At 41.1% G+C, this 20009-nt stretch overlaps 1 protein-coding gene across 1 annotated transcript in view; it reads right to left on the reverse strand.

The window, feature by feature from the left end:
* LOC129624506 (phospholipid-transporting ATPase IB) overlaps window positions 1–20009 on the reverse strand; it is a 410556-nt gene that overhangs the window by 311061 nt on the left and 79486 nt on the right. The gene's annotated exons all lie outside the window — the stretch shown is intronic.

Consider the following 20009-nt stretch of genomic DNA (forward strand, 5'->3'; position numbering starts at 1 on the left):
AAATATACTCCCATGACTCAGCACTTTCACTTAAAAGGTTGAATTGCAAACAGTTGGTCACCTAGGCATGGAAGCATCACCAAACTGCCAGTAGTAAATAAACCGTGTGACTCTGAGAGCATCTTCCAGAGTCTCCTCCCTGGGGAAGTGACAACTTGGAGGATGAGCAGGGAACCCTCATTCCCCTGAGAAGAGAGCTTCCCCCTTGAGCTGGGGACTCAAGAAGATCCTGCTTCACAAAGACACAGATGCCCACACCTCTTCTGAATCTCTAAATGAAAGGTGCTCCCACAGAACTGCCCCTCGCAGCCCAGGATCCCACCATCCATCTACCTCCCACACACCCTCCCCTATGAGTTACCCCTGTGCAATGACCTCGACTACAGCCTGCAGAAGCCCACCAGGTCAAAGAGAGTGTGAGGTGAAGGACAGGCACTTTAGGGCAAAAACCAGGTGAGCTGTGAATGCACAAAACTGGAAGAAGTAGAGGGATGGTACCCATGTTGACAATAGCAGCACTTTTTAAATGCGCTTTAAAAACCGTCATCATGTTCCGTGGGCCACTATAAGCTAACTCAGCCTCAGGTGAAACAGTATAATGCCCAGGACAGATACAGCCTTGGCCTCTTCAGCTTGTGAATGACACACAACCCACCCGGTTACTCTTCTCCCACGTGAGCAGCAAGCTTTTTCTTCAAGAGTCAAGGTTCATCATCCTCACCCAGCACTGGACAAAATGATTGATGTTGCATAAAGAGTAAGTTTAGATGACCTCAAAAACATAAGCCTCTTCCTCACATCAACTCAGGACCAAAAATATAAATGTATCCTGGAATGGACCTAAGTACACTAAATTTACTTAGAATCATCTCCAGCAGGTAGAATTATCTCCGGTCTTTAAAAATATTCTAAATCTCCCCTGGAGAAGGGAATGGCTACTCACTCCAGTATTCTTGGAGCTTTGCTGGTGGCTCAGATGATAAAGAATCTGCCTGCAATGCAGGAGACCCGGGTTTGATCCCTGGGTCAGGAAGATCTCCTGGAGGAGGAAATAGTGGCCCACTCCAGTATTCTTGCCTGGAGAATCCCATGGACAGAGGAGTTTGGTGGGCTATGGTCCATAGGGTCACAAAGTGTCTGACATGACTGAGTGACTGACACTTTTATTTTTCACTTTCAGAACTGTCTTCGGTCTTTAAAAATATTCTCAATCTATTTAATACACTGCCTGATGGGGCAGCTACCAGTCACATGTGGTAAGTTACACACAAATTCAGTAGGATAAAAAGTTGAGGTCCTTGGGTGCACTGGCCACAAGTGACTAGAGGTGGCCAAGGGCATGAAGAGCACAAACGAAGATTCCTGCAGGAGGGGACGCTGCTGTTATAAGTTCTGAAGACCCGTTATTCCCCCTGCAAAGATCACATGTGTTTTTCTCTTATTGAACAATTACTTGGGGAAAGTTACTCACTTGCTGGGTCAGAAACTGAAAAGGAAATTGCTCTTAGCTCCCTTGGTCTCTGAAAACCCACCATCAACAATTCAAGATGCTGTGATTAAGCTCCGATGAGAGAGGCCCTTCGCAGGGAAGCCTGCGGTCTCCAGCACAGCCCAAGACTCCATACCCAGACTTAATCCCCAGGAAACACTCCCAAGTCATTCCCAAGAGCAGTCACCACTTGTGAAAGTTAAAACAAAGAGGAGAAAGAGAACTCTAACAACTTCTCAATAAATGATGCAGTGGCCTTTGGCATGTCTGGAGGATTCGTCAACACCCTGTTCGCCAGCCAATCAGCACACTGGAGCCCTCAGTCATCACTCCGTTTATCCGATTATCACCAACATGCATAACTAAGCGGTGGATTTTACATGTATCAACATAAGGGCTGTCTCCAGATTTTCTGCAGACTCTTTCCCTCCAGGAAATACCTGGAAGAGTTTCTATTCATCAGAGGACACGAGCACTGCTAGCTGAGTGAGCAAAGCAAAGCTCCGGCACTTAAAATTGTTTGCCTGGAGCTAAGCGTCATCCATGAAGGATGAAGGAGGAACACGCCTGTGTGTAAAATGAGGTTTACGGCTGGGACACCCTGGCCAGGAAACTGACGCTGGAAAGTCAGTGTCGCACCAAATAAAATGTTGTCAGATAAAGAGGGAAAGGGCATAGTGTCCTCTGATTGGCCATCTCAACGGAGACTTGCCACATCTCTTGGACACGACAGTAACTAGACCTGGCCTGTGGGACTCACACGGTGGGTTTGAGTTATAAATTGTCCTGTGAACACATTATTTCCCATTAATTGTGAGCGAAACTGGAAACATTTCAAGGCCACAAAATTAAAGCTCTGAACCTCCTAGCTTCAGCTTTATGTGACCATATGGTCTCCATTCACTTAGAAATAAAACCCTGGAAGGCAAGGGCTGAAACACCCTACGCCTGGTTTTCCCTCCCAGTCCCCTGCTCAAGGAAGGGGGGGAAAGTGTCTTTAATAGCGTGAGGGCGGTGCAGGTTTATGACAGAATAATAAGAATCGCTTTCTTTGAAAGAAATTGCCAACACAAAGCTTTCAGTTCCATAAATACATCACCCTTTCTAAAGTCGGTGATTTTGTCATAAAATTAAACTGTGGCTCCCACATGAACTGCAATGTTATATTCTCTCTTCCCTTCATATCTTAAGTTCTTTCTCAAATATCAAAACAATAAAATTATTGCTAAAAACGCTGTCATAGAAAGAACTTCCTCCTACACTTTAAACATTTAACAGCATCAGACAGTGTGGCACAGTCTGTGACCGACCGCCACTGAGCCTGGCTGGACCTTCCTGGGCACCGTCCCTTTGGTTGATTGCAATACCCAGGTGGTCGGCCTCTCAGGATCCTTATCATCTTTCCTTTTTACCAACTTTTCTCTCTTTCAATTTTTTCTTTCCTTAATGTTAATTCCTTCAGTCGAATTATACGACAGGCCCTCTAGCCCAGGAGCCACTCGTTCTCATTAAGATAATGTCCCACAGCTCTGCTTTGATCCTGTGTTAACTAATCACACTGCATTTTCAAGTTCTAGAATGTCTAGGATAGTCCTGTCTCCTGTGTACAAGGGCCCCACGTGACCTGCCAAATCCTTTCCCACTTCTGGACCTCACCCAGCAAGTTCCTTGGCGGGGGTGGAGTAAGGGTAAATACCCATTTCCTCGGTCCACATGCTCCTCCCCTTGCCCTGTGGCACCATCGCTGGGTCTCAGGCAGAAGGCCAGCTCCTCACAATGGACCCTCTTGAGCAACCTACAGAAAGGTGCCCTCCTTTACCCTCCAAACCACTCGACACACCAGCCTGTCACCTGCCCTTCAAGGCACTTACACTGTCTTGTTGACTCATTTATCCACCCACTTCCCTCCAACTACACGAGGTGCTCCCTTCAAGCACCTTCTGTATCCTTTATAACCTCTTATTCCCTGTCACCTAAAACTACACCCAGAAGGTGCTCAATAAATTTATTAAACTGAAGAATTCAACCTCTTTTAATGAGCATCCAATCATCACCCTTTGAACATAGGTTGGAAAATCAAAATCACTATAGACTTGATCTTTGACTGTAAGATATCTGAAACCTCAATGTAGCAAAGACATAGTTTAAAAAAATGGTCACACATAGGGAATGGACATCTGGACACAGGGAGGGCAGTGGAGGGTGAGATGAATTGAGAGAGTAGGACTGATGTATATACACTGCTGCTGCTAAGTCGCTTCAGTCGTGTCCGACTCTGTGCGACCCCATAGACAGCAGCCCATCAGGCTCCCCCGTCCCTGGGATTCTCCAGGCAAGAACACTGGAGTGGGTTGCCATTTCCTTCTCCAATGTATGAAAGTGAAAAGTGAAAGTGAAGTCGTTCAGTCATGTCCGACTCTTCGCGACCCCATGGACTGCAGCCTACCAGGCTCCTCCATCCATGGGATTTTCCAGGCAAGAGTACTGGAGTGGGGTGCCATTGCCTTCTCCAGTATATACACTACCATGTGTAAAATAGATAGCTAGTGGGAAGCTGCTGTATAGCACAGGGAGCTCAGCTCAGTTGCTCTGTGATGACCTAGAGGGGTTGGGGTTGGGGGGGATGTGGGAGGAAGATACAAGAGAGAGGGGATATATGTACACATGTAGCTGATTCTGTATATTGTTGTACAGAAGAAACTAACAAAACACTGTAAAGCAATTATCCTCCAATAAAAAATAATAAAATTTAAAAATAAAATTAAAAATAAATTGGAGCCAGGAGAGCCAGTGTCAGCAATTCTTAGTGGTGTGACCATGGATAAGTCACTTCTGAGCCCAATACATCCATGTGTGAGAGGGGGACAGAGCTGCCGGGAGAGTTAAACAACAGTAACTGAGTTATATACCAATGCGCACTTTTCAGTTCATAAGTCATTTAATTTCTAGATACTCGGAGATCAACCCAAAAATCAAGGCAAGAGTCGAACAATTTAAGAAACCTCAGCTTTTCCAGATCTGCAAAGGAATCAAATCTCCCCCTTTAGGAAGAAGCCCACACCTCACACACAAGTGCCAGGCAGCAAAGCTGTAAGAAGACACCCATCACCTGGCATCTCCAAGACCCTCCTCCCCACTGCTCGAACCCACGGATGGTGGTTCCCACAAGAAAGCATAACTCAGGCATCTCTGAATTGCTGAGGTCTGTGCAGTTTTAAGAAGAAAGCAATGGCAACCCACTCCAGTACTCCTGCCTGGAAAATCCCATGGGCGGAGGAGCCTAGTAGGCTGCAGTCCATGGGGTCACGAAGAGTCGGACACTTACTGAGCGACTTCACTTTCACTTTTCACTCCAGTGTTCTTGCCTGGAGAATCCCAGGGACGGGGGAGCCTGGTGGGCTGCTGTCTATGGGGTCGCACAGAGTCAGACACGACTGAAGCAACTTATCAGTAGCAGCGCAACAGTGCAGTTTTAAAAACCCGAGGGCTCGTTTAGCAGCCGGAGTTCAATCACTGTAGCAGTACAGGTAAGTTTGGACAATCACTTCACACCGTGCAGGGAACTTTGGGTGTGAAGAGCCATGTCTTTTAAGTCCTGTTCACATGACTGTGTTTCTACACCCTTTTCATTAAACGATGTCTTCAAGGACTGCATTTGAGGGATTGATAAAGAAGGAGTTTCTCCCAAAGGGAACTCTACTACGCAGTCGGTGGGAGTGTAAATTGGTGCAGCCGCTATGGAGAACACTACGGGAGATCCTCAAAACACGAAAAATAGAGCTCCCATATGATCCTGCAATCCCACTCCTGGGCGTACACCCAGACAAAGTTAAAATTCAAAAAGATACATGCATTCTTAAGTTTACAGCATCACTACTGACAACAGCAAGACATGGAAACAAGCTGAACACCCACTCACAAATGAATGGATAAAGAAGATGTGGTACAGACACACGACAGAGTATTACTCAGCCATCAAAAAGATGAACCAATGCCATCCACAGCAACGTGGATGGACCTAGAGATGATCACACAAAGTGAGCTCAGAAAAAGAAAAATACCATATGAAATTACATATAAGCAAAATCTAAAATATGACACAAATAAACTTATCTACAAAACGGAAATAGATTCACAAACATAGAGAACAGACTTATGGTTGCCAAGGGAGGGAAGAGATGTGGGGGAGGGATGGGTTGGGAGTTTGGGAATAGCAAATGCAAACTATTATATATAGGCTAGATAAACAAGGCCCTACTGTACAGGACAGGGAACTATATCAATGTCTTGTGGTAAACCATGATGGGAAAGACTATGAAAAAGAATGTGTGTATATATATATGTATATACATGTATATGTATAACTGAATCACTTTGCTTTACAGCAGAAACTAACCCAATGTTGTAAATCAAGTATTCCTCAAAAAGTAATTCTTAAAAAAAAATGGAAACAAAAAGAACAAGGTTTTATCTTCTTAAAGAATACTTTGTCTCTTGATGACTGGACCCCAGCTTGTGCATCCCCCTAAGGAACAGTGTTGCTGATTCCCTGCAACTGAGACAAGTGCAACTCTGGATCCACACCAATTTCTTTCCCTCTGGTCACTAAAGGTCCATCTTCTCATTGCCCACCCTTCATACTCCAAGTTGTTCTCCCGACAAATGGGATTATATATAACTGATCATACACAATCTGTCATTGCTGTGAAGGTTTCCTTACACCATTGAAGAAAAATATAACCTTTCTGCACATCTAGAGGGAATTCAAATACAAAAACCTTCTAGATCTCAGCTGATTCAAGTATGTCCCAAGCAACACAGTACTGCAGATGGAAGGGACCTCCTAAAATCCGGCAGTCATTAAATTTACAGGAGCTGAAACAGAAATGAGAACTTAGAGGGGTGGTCACCAGGAAAATGGTACTAGTCATGTTATTTGGGGAAACTGGCTCTATTTCTGCAAAGCAGCTCATGTACACAAGACCACCAGCTGGCAAGTTGACAAGCTGCATACGTATCTCAGATGCCCTTTGTACTTACAGTTTGGGGAAATAACTGTCATGTGTGCTTAGGAAGTGCATTGTTCAAACTTTAGGGAATATTTTCCAATACGGACACCATTAAAAATATACAGAAAAATATCAAGTATTTGTTGCAGTTCACCAAGTCTCCCAACGACTTAGCAAAATGTAAATGAAATTGAGATGACATTTGTAAACGTCTACAGTTATAAAAAGTAGAGCATTAAGATTATAACTCAATCAACCCAAGGCGGTTTCTATAATTTAATTTCCTCCAAATTCCTCTCCTTTTTCACTTCTGTGTTCATAAACCACAGGTATAAATAGGTGATAATAGAACTCCAGCCCCAGGCTTAACCTACTGTCTCTCCCCAAGCTGTAAACACTAAACAGCGGGGACTCCTGCAGACCAGCAAAGGCAGGAGAAGTGAGAGAGATGCCGACCAGAAGAGAAACCTAGAGAAAAAGGCAGGCCACTTTCCCATTGAAAAACATGCTTCTTAGGGATTTCAATTCTGTAATTGTCTCAAGCACCACCTACATGGAATATATGTCTTAACACACAAGCTCACAGCCCTAAGGGGAACAAGGCAAAGCCTCCACTGAGTCGGCAACACAGAGCAAAATAAGCTCCCTAAGATGAGGACATGGAAACCCAAATCTTGTTTGAGAGATGCAGGCATGAAGGAAACAAGATAAGCCAGGAAGAAATGATCATCCACACCAGCAGGGTTAGGGTGAGTATTTCAGGAGAGTAAATCAGGAACAAAGTGAGAAATGCATTCTTTCGGTATACTGAGTACCCATCACAATGTAAGGCAGCATGCTGGATGCTGAGGGTGTTACAGGCAGGGTTTGTTCAATAGACCAATTCAAAATTGTAGAGAATAAGATAGGGGGGAATGGATTTGGGGGGATTATATTTTGGGGAACTTTTCTATATCAACTGAAAAGTTAGAGCAGTTTTGTTTCCATCAAGATAAACTCCTCCAAAGTCCATGATGGTGATAAACCTGAAGCAAAGAAAGAGAAACTGGTCCTAATGACAGCATCAGAAAATGAAAAATATACACACACACACACATATGCAAAAAATACATTTAGTGAATTTTTAGGATTTTTATTTTGGCCTCTTCATATCTTTCCTTAAAAAAAAAAGGAGAAAAAAACCTGTTTCATCATCTGAATTGATACTGAAAAGAACCTTTAAAAAACATCATGCTCCTAGCCTTTTGTGTTCAAGTTTAATTTGGGGGCTGAGAGATGCATATTACAATATAGTCTTTAAACTTCAGTGGCTCATAATTTATAGCAAAGACATTTAATCGAGAATATCTCTAACAGATTTACACACAAATGTTTAAATGAGAAAATCTTGGCAAATCCATTTTTCTCTTACATGATGACTTAGGTCTGTAATGACCCTATAGGAACTCCTATAAACATTTGTTTCAGATTATTTCACCCTTTTCTAAAGTATGGGAGGGGAGAGAAGGGTCGGGGGCAGGACAAGATTCATTGCTTTTCTGGGTTTCAAAATATAATAATTTTATACCTGAACATTACCACTTTTAAAAAACTTTTATTGACGTATAGTTGATTTACAAAGGTGTGCTCCTTTCGGCTGTACAGCAAAGGGATTCAGTTATACATATATGTGCATTTTTTATGCTCTTTTCCACTGTGGTTTATCACAGGATATTGAATATAGTTCCTGTGCTCTACAGTAGGACCTTGCTGTTTATCCATCTTATATGTAACAGCTTGTCTGCTAACCCCAAACTCCCAGCCCTTCCCTCCCCTGCCTCCCCTTCTCCTTGGCAACCACAAGTCTCTTCTCTAACGTCCACGATTCTGTTTGTTTCACAGACAGGTTCATTTGTGTCATGGTTCAGATTCCACGTTTAAGGACATCGTGTGGCATTTGTCTTTCTCTTTCACCAGCACTCCCACTCTTTTGTGACACCCTCTCTCCTGGCTTCTGCTCACCATCACCCCTCACAAGACTGCTTATATCACTGGTTCTTCCGGTTTCTTTTCTCTCCATTAGGCACTAAACAGGCCAGCTGCCCAAAATCTGCTTAGCTCCACTTACACACCTCACTCTTGCCACATAAATTCCCTGAACATCTTGATTTATAAAAAAAACACAGGGTCAAGGTGTAATTGAATCATGTCCACAGGAAAAAATTCAAAGCCCACTGTGGATTTTAAAGACAAACTTTGGGGTAAATTTGCTCTGCTGCTGCTGCTAAGTCACTTCAGTCATGTCCAACTCTGTGCGACTCCATAGACGGCAGACCACCAGGCTTCCCCGTCCCTGGGATTCTCCAATCAAGAACACTGGAGTGGGTTGCCATTTCCTTCTCCAATGCATGAAAGTGAAAAGTGAAAGTTAAGTCGCTCAGTTGTGTCCGACTCTAGCAACCCCATGGACTGCAGCCTACCAGGCTCCTCCGTCCATGGGATTTCCTAGGCAAAATTACTGGAGTAGGGTGCCATTGCCTTCTCTGAAATTTGCTCTAGATTCGGTACAAACTTGTTCTCTATGATTTTTGACAACCAATACCTCAAAAGAAACAGATCTTCAAAGTCCTCAAGGGGAAACCCATTGCTATATAAGCAATTGCACCTGCCACCCACACCCAAATTTCTTCACATATATCAGGACTGGATTTGATAAATATCAACATTAGCTGGAATAATAAAAAAATGGACTTTGGGGTCTGACCAAAAAAACTATAAAGATCTCTGTCCATAATGACTCTCGTTAGGAAGAATATAGATTACACAGTAAGGTTTTTTGTTTATTTTTTTTATCTAGAATTCAATCTTTTATTTGAATAAGTATTTTACATCACTTATTCATTGCCATTATGTAGATTTTGATGCAAATTCAGAATTAGAAATGACCTAATGGAGTTCCTATAGAAAGGGTGAACAGAAAACATATTTTGGCCCATTAACTAAATTTATGGTAAGTAATTTCCACATGAATGCAATTTAAAACAAAATGTATGAGCTTACTTAAAGAAAGAATTCCTCCTTTATTGTCTCAAAACTTTGAAACAAAAATAAAACTCCATGTTCCAGTATGTCTCATAGTACAGAAATAAGAATGCATGATGGTGAATTCAACTCTATGTGAATTAGATTTTGGTAAAAAATGAAAGTGTATTAAATAAAACCTAAGACAATTATACTTAAGAGAAAGGAACTGATCTCTCTGTTCTGCAAAATCCCTCAAGAGACACAGATGTATAGAACAGTCTTATGGACTCTGTGAGAGAGGGAGAGGGTGGGAAGATTTGGGAGGAGGGCATTGAAACATGTAAAATATCATGTATGAAACGAGTTGCCAGTCCAGGTTCGATGCACGATACTGGATGCTTAGGGCTGGTGCACTGGGACGACCCAGAGGGATGGAATGGGGAGGGAGGAGGGAGGGGGGTTCAGGATGGGGAACACATGTATACCTGTGGCGGATTCATTTTGATATTTGGCAAAACTAATACAGTTATGTAAAGTTTAAAAATAAAATAAAATTAAAAAAATGAAAAAAAAAAAGAATTTAAATGCAGTGCATTCTCACCGTAAAAAAAAAAAAAAAAAAAAAAGGAATTTCCAAGATCGACATTTATAAGCATTATCAGCCCAAGATAATACTTTAGGAGTTAAACATACTAATTTTAAAAATCCAAGACAATGGCAAGTAAGCACCAAGTAGCAGAACAGTTTGTGGAAAATAAAAATAGTGAAGTAAACAGATTTAGCCTAGTTCTAATTGAGCCTAATGGTTCATTTGTCATCCAATGTCTCCACCAACACTCAGCCCAGGGACTAAGAAATCTGATATTTGACACATAAGCAGGTTTTATACTTATTAATGCACAAAACAAATTATATTGAGAGCATCTCTCCTGATTATTAAGTAAATATTTCTTGATGCATCTCAAGGTACCTTCTCGTGAACTGGAGAAGAGGGTAGACGTAAGATAAGACATCTTCCCTGGGGATGCTGAGCCTAGAGTGGAGGATGCTGGGACCAGTCACACTAACACAGCAAGAGGAGCAATAAAACAGAGGCCAGACAGCAACACTAATAATCCTTCCACTGGGACATGGCTCAGCCCTCACCTGAACTCCCTCAAACCAGCTCCCCATCATAATGATCATACATTCCTTGAGGATTCTTTCATTTATTTAGGTCTCTTTTCCCTCTACAGTTTCATTCAATTTTACTGAAATAAAATTAAAATGTCATCATTGGAGCCAAGACATGGAAGCAACATACATGTTCATTGACAGCTGAATGGATAACAAAGATGTGGTACATATAAATAAGGAAATATAACTCAGTCATTAAAAAGAATGAAAAAATGCCATTTGCATGGATGGACCTAGAGAGTATCATATGAAGGGAAGTCAGAGAAAGACAAATACCATGTGATATCACTTATATGTGGGATCTAAAATATGATACAAATGAACTCATATGACAAAACAGAACCAGACTCACAGACATAGAAAACAAACATGGTTACCAAAGGGGAAAGGCAGGGGAGGGATAAATTAGGAGGTTGGGATCAACAGATACAAGCTACTATATATAAAAAAGAGAAATGACAAGGTCCTACTATATAGCACAAGGGACTATATTCAATATCTCATAATAAACTATAATGGAAAGGAATATATATATATATATATAAAACTGGTCACTTTGATGCACAGCAGAAACTAACATGGCTTTGTGAATTAACTGTACTTCAATAAAAAGTAATATCAGCATTGGTTTACTGATTTCCAACTTTCCGCCTTGATGACAGGTACCAAGCAATAGGATTCATAGTGTCTACTTGGAACATTTGGTTTCATTATTCTATTTAAAAGGGAGGAAAAAGCTGTTAAGTCTTAAGAGTTCTATCAACCATAAAGCAATTTCTGCTTGAAAACTATTTCCAAACAACATGAGGGTTTCCAACTAATATCTATTTCCCACTCTTCAACTTGTAGGCTATCATCATGTTATACTTCAAATTGATACTATATCCCCAGGTATTACTGAATACATTCAGTATTAATCTAGGTTTTATCACACATTTTACACTTTCTTTGCTTTTCAGTCTGTTGTGCAACTTAGGTCTTCCACCCAAGGCCATTTTCTTTCTGTACAAAATACAAACTTCAACTTCTCGGCCCTAGTTCTGTGAGTACTCTGCACCTGATAGCTGAGAAGCACCCAGGTGTCAAGCCCACAGGAAGCCAGGTTCGCCCCGCTCACTCAGATCTCTAGGCTATGGCCATAAGGGCCTTCAGGACAAGGCTTCTGTTCTTCCTTCAGTTTTATCTGAGAATTCCTCACCTGTTTTTCTTCAACACTTATAAAAATATTAATTCAACAGCCTTTCTTATTTTCAGCAGGAGAGCTGGTTAAACTTACACCTACCACAACTAGAAACTAGAAATAGCTTCAGTTCTAAAATTCAAAAAGGAATCTCCTTTCCCACTGCCACCCAAATATCCATCCAAGCTCATACCGTCTTTCAGCTCCTACACATTTTCTACAGGACAGGCAACAAGCCCTGGATTCTCAGCCTGCTTTCATGAATATGCCACACTTACTTGCTGGACACTTGCACGAGATTTCCAGACCAGTAATCAATTTCCGTATTGCTTAAATTCATAATATAAAACATAGAAACACATAAATTAACTAATATAAATAATGTGTCATGAGGCAGAGGGGTTCGGTAGGCTACATGGGTAGAAATGGTTGAATTTTAAACATAAACATGCATCACACCATGAAGTGCTATTTTGCAAAACAGTTAGAAACCCATTCCTTTCTTTATCCATTGTGTATTTCAAGTCTAGATAATAAGGTTTATGAGGGGAAGGTCACGGAAGCTAAGAGTGAAGGAAGAGGGGTGTTTTTTAAAATCTTCTCACCAGATCACACTCACTTTTTTAAATTCTAAAGTAATGAAGAAAAACCATGGGAAAATATAAGTAATTCAGTAAACTGCATGATTCTAACAAAAACAAATTCAAGAAATTCATAGAGAAAACCACAATAAACAACAAAGTTGAGGTAACACCAACAAAGAATCAGGTTGGCAAGCAAATATCTTGTCCTTGTCTCGGCACCCAACTTGAAGAGTTTTTGTCAGATAAACCAGTTTTCAGTTCTATTTGGCCAAAGCCTTCAAATAAACACCCACTTACAAAACTAGTCTGTAAATTCTCAATGGAAAGAACTGAAATATTGAAAAGTGCTTATAATTCAGATTCAATGGAACATAAAATCCCGGAATTTAAATAAAGATATAAAGGGAATTTCCTGGTGGTCCAGTGGTTAGGACTTGGTGCTTTCACTGATGAGGCCCAGGTTCAATCCCTGGTCAGGGAATTAAGATCCCACAAGCCACAAGGTGCAGTCAAAAAAATAATATATAAAAACAATCAACTTCTAAAATTAAAACCTAATATCTAAATACTGCAAATGCCACATAAATAACAAGGAAAAGACCTTCAATTAATCTATTAAACAATGATAAAGAAATTGTACATGGTCACGGAATAATAACTCTCCATACAATTATAGTCAAAAAATTAACTTCAAAATTAATTGAAACTGGTTTTACATTCCACTTGGCATCATAGCTTTTGCTATTTCCATACAAATGCAGCAAGATTTTCAGTCCTACATGAATCTCCTTGTGGAGATTCATCAGTTGAGCCTTGTCTACTACTAAGACTATAATTAAACTGTACAGTAAGCTATTTATATGTCTGAAATAATTTCCTTTTCAAGATTCAGCAGGCTTCAGCTTTATTCTGCAAAATCATTGTCAATGACATATTTAATCTCGAGGTTACTGCTTAAATTACATGTGCACCGCCCTCTAAGCCTAGATCCTGGCTGGAGACTGGCAGCAGCTGCCACACGTGTCAAAGGGTTACTATGATTACTTTCAATAGGAGCCATATGTGCTTGGTTGGCCACAGCAATTTGTCCCCTACAACCTAATTCAATCTATCAGATTTGCTAATTTTTTTTTTTTAAAGGAACAAAGAGTGATTCCTACGATTCGTGATTCAGAAACAAAATAAACGTTCCAGAGGTGGGGACAGCCTAGAAGTATCACTTTCTTTCTGGATCCCCAACAGGTAACTTGAGGGACTCGAAGAATCTGATGAGATAAGCTATACCAAATACTGCTCTTAAAATTTCGGCTTCATTAAGTGGTCACTGAAGAATGGAAACAAAGAAGGATTCGTATTCATTTATCTGGGGGGAAAGGACTGCTTTAGAAACCACTTACCCACAAAGAAAAAGAAAAAAAAAAAAAAAAAAGACCACCAAAAAGGTACGGAGGGCAGGAGGTGGAGTCCACAATCCTTAAGAAGAGAATGATGTTCCACACACTGACAACATAATTCGTCACACAGGCCCCAGAAGTTCTTGAGAGAAATCAGAGTGGAGAAGCACGCTGAAAACTTTTCCCAAGCAGCCAGGAAGCAGTATGTGAAAGACCCACTAAGAGGAGACTGTCAGCCTTCGGTAAAGAAAATGGGAAACTGACATCTTTTTGTGCCTATTGTATTACGGACGGAGCATCCGCAGAAATGGGGTTTGTAGTCATGGAAACCTGTACACACTCCTGGAGGAGGAGTGTGTGGTGGAACCACCCCAGAGAGAAAGAAGCATCACCTGGTGACACAGAGGGTGTGCACACTGAGCAGCTGGACTTGTTTCTCGGTACAGGGGCACAGAGGTCACACACGTGCAACGTTCTCAGCAGCACTCACAACAACACAAAAATGGAAACTCAATCCAAAACCTCTACCACCAAGTTTTCAATGCTTTTCAGCAATGAGCTAGAACTAGACTGATCAGCATGAGTCAATGTCAAAAACACGGGTGAAAAAAGCAAACTGCACAGAGATACATAAAATATGATCTCAAAATTAAAGCTTCAAAACCAGGTTTGACATAGCATATAGATATACACATGGATGGCAAAGGAACCCAACGGTTTTAGACCATGGATAAAGGAGAACTAATGAAGCTTCAATCATCTGTAATGTTCTGTATCTTTAAAAAGTCATCTAGCAACCCAGGACATCTAGCAATAAAAGGGACTCCTGGCGGGAACATGCTGTCTCTCTACTTTAGAGACAATGAGTCTGTCATTGACCATGAATGATATAGTTATTTGACATAGGATTTCAGTAGATGCACCTTATCAAGTTAAGTGCACACCTACTCCAGTATTTAAAGTTTGTTGCTGTTGTTGGCTAAAGATAAATACTAAATTTTTTTCTACATCCAATTGGATGACTGTATTATTTTTATCTGTTAATGAGGCAAAGTATATTAAGAGCAGATTTTTCTTAAGAAAACACATGCGTACAGCCTTGGAATTAAACCCAACTGTATCATATGTCTAATTTCTTTTGTATGATTGGATTTGGTTTGTTGATCTTTCATCAAAGAATGTTACCTCTCCATTCACAGTTGAGACTGACCTGCAATTTTTCTTTATCCTTCTGCCCCTATTGCTTTTGATCCAAAGGTTACTTTAAACATCAACCTACACTGAAAAGTACTGACTTTTTTGGGTATTTTTTGGGAAGACTTTTTATAGAATCGGAACTGTTTGTTCTTTTAATTCTTGACAAAACTAGCGTATAATGTATTCTCTTTGGAGGAAAAATCAGAAGTCATGATACCATTCCTTTAACGGTTGTAGGGTTATTCAGGTTTCCTATTTCCTCGAGTCTGAAGTTTTATGTTTTTCCTAGGTAATTACCCATTTCATCTAAGCCTCAAATTTATTTACACAGAGTCATTCATATTATTCTAATCACTGCTCTCTCTACCTGGAGTTATTTCTCTTTTCTCATTCCTAACATTTTTTTTCCCTGACCAGCTTTGTGTGTGTTAATCTCATTAGTCTTTTTGAAGAATCCACTTTCAGTTTTGTTGATCTTATCTTGCTCTTTTGCTAACATCTTAAATTGTATGAATAGCTTACTAATTTTAAGTATTTCCTCTTTTATACGATAAGCAGTGATGGTACAAATTTCTCTCTCCGGGAAATTCAAATCCCACAGATTTTTTTTTTTTATTTTTAAACTTTACATAATTGTATTAGTTTTGCCAAATATCAAAATGAATCCACCACAGGTATACATGTGTTCCCCATCCTGAACCCTCCTCCCTCCTCCCTCCCCATTCCATCCCTCTGGGTCGTCCCAGTGCACCAGCCCCAAGCATCCAGTATCGTGCATCGAACCTGGACTGGCAACTCATTTCATACATGATGTTTTACATGTTTCAATGCCATTCTCCCAAATCTTCCCACAGATTTTGATGCAAAGTATTTTTCAATCATTCTAAGTATTTTCTAATTTCCAATGTGATTTCCTCTCTGACTCATGAATTATTTATGAGTGGTTTTTAAATTTCCAAGAGTACAGATTTTTATGAGTGTGAAAGTCCCTCAGTCATGTCTGACTCTTTGCGACCCCATGGACTGTAGTCCATGGAATTATCCAGGCCAGAATACTGGAGTGGGTGGCCTTTTCCTTCTCCCGAGGATCTTCTCAATCCAGGGATCGAACCCAGGTCTCCCGCATTACCAGCGGATTCTTTACCAGCTGAGCCACCAAGGAAGCCCAGGGAAGTTTTATAATGAACTTTTTTTTAAATCACTGATTTGTTGGTTCGGAGCCTTGGATTCACAGAACAAGCCAAATGATAACCAATTCTCTGAAATGTCATAAAGACTTCCTTTATGACTCGTACAGTCATTTTTGGAAAATACTTAATACATTATCGACCAGAGAGGTATTATGGCCACTGGTGTTAGTGTCTATAAAATCCACCAGTCAGTAATGTGTTAAGAACATGAGTACAAAGGGACAGATGTACATATGCAAATGGGGCATGCTCACATCTATGTATGTGTGACCTGTGTACATACTATCTACAGCTGCTTTCTCATTAAAGGGGGAGAAAAGAGCAGCTGTGACCTAGAGCCTGAAATATTTACCATCTCATCCTTCGCCAAGAAAGCTCATGAACCCCTCTAACTATTTGTACTTAGCATCTTACCTTACACTATTCCTTTGTGGCAACTGGCACAAAAAAAGCTTAATTAAGTCAATACTAAATGGCTATTTTCTCAGCTAAAATAGAAACCCAAGAGTAGAGAATACACTGCCATTTTTTGCTACATCTGCAATTCTAGCAGTCTGCATGGCCTACGAAGAACACTCAAATATCTGTTGATTTCATATAAATTCTGAAGTTAAATATGTGTTTTTCTGTTTTCTTGCTCTGAGTATCCTCTTTTACTTGCTTTTACTTTATCACATCTGTAAAGAGGAAATCTCTATATTTTTTAAATCAGCATTTCTAAACCTGTATTGCTATCACAGGAGTTACTCATCAAAAAAGAAACTCAGTGGTTAAATAAGTTTGGTTAACAAAATATTTTATATCACCCTCTGCCTGACTCACAATGTGATAAGCATATTAAGTATCGCACAAAACTTGTGGTAGGGAAACGTACTTAATTATTTATAACTCTGGATCTCCCCCGAAATTAGCCAAAGATTCTACTTCTCTCTTCGTGCTTCTTAACATTTCAAAAAACATTGTTTTAGAAGATGCAGCAATAGCACAGGAGAAGGCAATGGCACCCCACTCCAGTACTCTTGCTTGGAAAACCCCATGGGCAGAGGAGCCTGGTAGGCTGCAGTCCATGGGGTTGCGAAGAGTTGGACATGACTGAGCAACTTCACTTTCACGCATTTGAGAAGGAAATGGCAACCCACTCCAATGTTCTTGCCTGGAGAATCCCAGGGACGGGGGAGCCTGGTGGGCTGCCGTCTATGGGGTCGCACAGAGCTGGACACGACTGAAGTGACTTAGCAGCAGCAGCAGCAGCAGCAATAGCACACAATGGAACTAGAATGGAGTCAGTTTCCCTCTGATCAGGGAGGGCAAAGGAGCAGACAGCAAACAGTTGAGGGTTCATGGACCATTTGTTCTGTTTTGCAATTATTTACCTTTACCATTGACAATATGTAAATGACTGTCTTCCAATAAAACTTTATTTACAAAAACAGGTGGGCAAATCCCTATGTTGTGTAACAGGAACTAACAGTGCTATAGGTCAATTATATTTCAAAAGCAAACTCATAGAGAAAGATCAGATTTGTGGGTACCAGAAGTGAGGGATCAGGGAGGGGGAAGCGAAGGAAGGTGGTCAGAAGCTACAGACTTCTGGTTGTAAAGTAAATAAGCACTCGGGATGGAATGTACAACATGATAAATATAATTTATTAACTGCTGTAAGTTGTATATGAAAGCTGTTAAGAGTAAATCCTAAGAGTCCTCATCACAAGAAATAGTTCCTCTATTTAATTTTGTATCTAGGAGATGACATTCACTCGGTGTATTGTGGTCATCATTTCATAATGCAGGTACATCATTTTGCTGAACACCTTAAATGGATACAGGGTGTTATTGGTCGCACACAACTCTTTGCAACCCCATGGACTGTAGCCTGCCAGGCTCCTCTGTCCACGGAATTCTCTAGGCAAGAATGCTCCAGTCAGTAGCCATCCCCTTCCCTGGGGAATCTTCCCGACCTAGAGGTTGAACCCAGGTATCATGCATTGCAGGCAGATTCTTTATTGTCTGAGCCACCCGGGAAGCCCAACATGTACAGTGCTGTATGTCAATTATAACTCAATAAAACTGAGAGAAAAAAAAAAAAGTGGTAAGCTTAGATTTGGACCAATGGCCAGAAATTGCTGACCCCTGCACAAATGGACTGAAAATGACCTACACTGTGTCTTCCAGTACAGCAGCCACCAGCCACACGTGGTCTCGTTCAAATTACTTGAAATTGATAGTTGAAATTAGTTGAAATTGATAGTTAATCAAGCTGGTAACATTTCAAGTAATTAATAACCACTTATGGCAAGCAACTATTGCCATGGACAGCAGAGCAAAACATTTTCACTTCTCATTAACCCCTTACAGAAAGTTTTCTCTTTATATATATATATATATATATATATATGTATATGTATTGCTTTATTTTACACTGAAAATTTAAGTTCTGGGTAATAAAGGGAAAAGAGTACCTCAATAAAATAATGTTCAGGTCAAATGAGTAAGTTCACATGAACTAAAACATCTTCCATGAGGTTTATGAATTTAAATGGAAGAAGTAGATGGTTATACCAGGAGAAGGAAACAGTGATAACTTAAGAATTTCCCCAATGAGAGCAGACTACTCCTATTCCTACTTATACAGTAAGCCTGGGTTTTTATCTGCCCAGGGATTCTTTTTCTTCAACATGTTCTTAAGTCAGGCATTTAAGACTGCTCTCATATTGAAAGACTGAAAAGAAAATGCTCATCCAAACAGAAGAGCGATCAGCAACACGTCTTACCTCTCGTGGTTCACCCAGCACCACACCCCAGGGAGGAAAAGCAGAGACCATCCACATCAACCCCTGATGAGGGGCTTCAGAGGTACAGACGCCCCTGACTCCCGCCCCTGGAATCCTCAACAGGTACACCACATCCTGGCCTTGACAGGAGGATGCACATCCCCAGTTTGCAGGTAGTACATCTCCCCCCTTTACAAGTATAACTAACCCTAACACCTGCTCTGAGTGCTGGCATTTAAATATAACGCACTGACCGTAAGCACAGCCATGGGTGCCTGCCAGGAACAAGCTCTTGTTAGTTCAGTTCAGTTCAGTTTAGTCACTCAGTCGTGTCCAACTCTTTGCGACCCCATGAATCGCAGCACGCCAGGCCTCCCTGTCCATCACCAACTCCCAGAGTTCAGTCAGACTCACGTCCATCAAGTCAGTGATGCCATCCAGCCATCTCATCCTCTGTCGTCCCCTTCTCCTCCTGCCCCCAATCCCTCCCAGCATCAGAGTCCTTTCCAATGAGTCAACTCTTTGCATGAGGTGGCCAAAGTACTGAAGTTTCAGCTTTAGCATCATTCCTTCCAAAGAACACCCAGGGCTGATCTCCTTCAGAATGGACTGGTTGGATCTCCTTGCAGTCCAAGGGACTCTCAAGAGTCTTCTCCAACACCACAGTTCAAAAGCATCAACTCTTCAGTGCTCAGCTTTCTTCACAATCCAACTCAAGTGACCTACAAATGGAACCTCACTGTTGAGCTCCTGGTATCTTATCAAACTGCCAAGCAGACCACTGGTGACCCTCAAATCAGCTCCCAGCCAGGATCTTACCGGTGGCTTTAGACTGTGAGAGGGCAAGTAGGGGTCTCTTCCATTCTCCCTGAGCCTGTGTAACCAACCGTCATATACACAGAGACAACCCCTGACACTTAAAACTAGAAAGGAAATCCTGCAAGTCTTCATAGCAAGCAACACTTGAGGTGACTGTCACTCTCTTATGGAGATCCTAACAGGAAGTCAAATTATAA

The sequence above is a fragment of the Bubalus kerabau genome, chromosome 12, assembly GCF_029407905.1.
Source record: "Bubalus kerabau isolate K-KA32 ecotype Philippines breed swamp buffalo chromosome 12, PCC_UOA_SB_1v2, whole genome shotgun sequence".
NCBI classification, from domain to species: Eukaryota; Metazoa; Chordata; class Mammalia; order Artiodactyla; family Bovidae; genus Bubalus; species Bubalus kerabau.